Source organism: Myotis nattereri (genome assembly GCF_964212035.1).
Source record: "Myotis nattereri genome assembly, chromosome: 2".
Taxonomy (NCBI): Eukaryota; Metazoa; Chordata; class Mammalia; order Chiroptera; family Vespertilionidae; genus Myotis; species Myotis nattereri.
The window spans coordinates 183187401-183189874 of NC_138076.1; positions in this window are offsets into that span (position 1 = coordinate 183187401).

Below are 2474 nucleotides of genomic sequence, written 5' to 3' on the forward strand. Positions count from 1 at the left end.
AAACGGTTAAGCTTTCAAATCTTTCCTTTTTGATGACAAATGGTGTTTCATGTACTCATATTGTCTTAAAGTTTCCAAACTATTGGATGAAGTGTGGAGGGCCAGCCACATCTGTGATTGTAAACACAGGTTGTAAACTTGAGCTAGCCATGCAAACCACACTTCTTTACAAGCTCTGTATGTGCCATTCTGACCTTTTCACACCTCTGCCTCAGGCATCCCAAACATTTTCCCATGACAGGCATATGCTCGTCCATCGGTTACAAAAAGTCCCTACATCCTCAGTCTTTTCTCTGAATATTTCCTTCACTTTTTTTTTTCTAATTGAAATCTTCCGATTTTAACAAAGATATTCTTCCATTTTCTCAGTGGTTGGTTTTCTTACATTGGCCATTTGGAGATCATTATGCTTCTTGTCTATGTGATTTCCATATTCCCGTGGATGATCCAATGAAAAAGAGTTCTGGTCCCTCTCTGATCTAGTTGTCCATTAACCTTAGCCACCTACTCCCATGGTTTTACCCTCATTCACATCAACACCAGTAACTGCACAATGTCTAGCCTCTCAGTTTTTTTAAAATATATTTTTATTAATTTCAGAGAGGGAGAGATAGACACATCAATGATGAGAGAGAATCACTGATCAGCTGCCTCCTGCACACACCTACACTGGGGACCAAGCCCACAACCTGGGTATGTATCATGACTGGGAGTCAAACCATGACCTCCTGGTTCACAAGTCTATGTTCAGCTACTGAGCCATGCCAGCTGCACAGCCTCTCAGTTTAAATCACTGTACTTTCTGAATGTTACCAACTCTAATTTCATCTGACATTCTTTAATTCCTTAATTCTTTACTAAACCAATATCTCTCATCCATTAACCCAATTGCCTTGTCACTGTATATCATTTCTCTTTTGTCATCATATCCCATCCAGCTAAATTCAGGTTGCAGGGTCCCTCATTATCCATCATTATTACATCCTATATAATAAAAGCTCAATATGCTAAGTGTCCAGCCATCCGGTTGGCCATTCAACCAATCAAAGCATAATATGCTAATGATATGCTAAGGCTGCTCAACTGCTCGCTATGACGGGTACTGACCACCAGGTGGCAGACGCTCCAACCAGTAGGTTAGCTTGCTGCTGGGGTCCGGCTGATTGAGACTGAGCGAGATGGGCTGGACACACCCTGGAGCCCTCCTGCAGTCCCTCCCTGGCCCCGGTCATGCACTGGTGGGATCTCTTAGCCTGGCCTGTGCCCTCTTGCAATCCAGGACCCCTTGGGGGATGTTGGAGAGTCAGTTTCAGCCTGACAGCAGAATGACCAGTCACTATGATGCTCAGTGACCACCAGGGGGCAGACACTCAATGCAGGAGTTGCCCACTGGTGGTCAGTGCGCTCCCACAGGGGGAGTGCCACTCAGCCAGAAGCCGGGCTCATGGCTGGGGAACACAGCAGCAGTGACAGGAGCCTCTTCCACCTCCGCCGCATCGCTAAAGATGTCTGACTGATGGCTTAGGCCTGTTCCCCCATGAGGAGTAGGCCTAAGCCGTCAGTCAGACATTTCCAAGGGCTGCCAAACTGTGAGAGGGCACAGGCTGGGCTGAGGGGACACCCCCCCACCCCAGTGCACGATTTTTGTGCACTGGGCCTCTAGTTCCCTTATAAAACCACTACTTTATTGTTCTCTCCCTCTGTCATGTATTACTGGTAAGCTCCAACTCTCCTACTGTGTGTTTACATTTCAAGGAATGGAAAGTGGCAATCACAATCAAGCAGCTGTAATCAATGGCTTCAATTGAATTTATGGTCACAAACTGAAAATAGGCTTTTGATAGTGGCTGTCAATTCTATTAAGTTTTCTTATTCATTTTCCAATCAGTTCACTCTCTCATTTGTCCCAGAGACTAGTTCACACCTAAAACTTTCAATATGCCTTCCTTCTCCTCTTTCACAGCTCAGAAGCATGTTTCATATTTATGTTTAAAAACAGAAGCAGGTCAATTGCAGGTTCATCAGTTGTAGCAAATGTAGCACTCTGGTGGAAGCTGTGCATAATGGAGGAGGCTATACATGTGTGGGAGGAGGGGGTATATGGAATATCTATACTTTCCTCTCAAATTTTCTGTGAACCTAAAACTGCTCTAAAAGTAATCTTTAAAACAACCCAATGAGAAGGAAACAACAACAAAAAGAAGCAATTAGAAGAGGACTTCTAAAACCTCCCACCACATTACACATCAATTTATCTATATCTCTCCTGCACCACCACCTTATCCAGCTGCACTAGATTTTTCCATTCGTGTCCTATACACTATAACATACTCCATCTTACAAAAAAAAATTCAAAAACAGATCCCCAACCACATATTCTCTCCAGCTCCTGCAGCATTTATTTCTCTGCTCTTCTTTATATAAAAAATCCTTACAAGATTGGGCAATATTTGTTGTCTCAACTGTCTCTACCT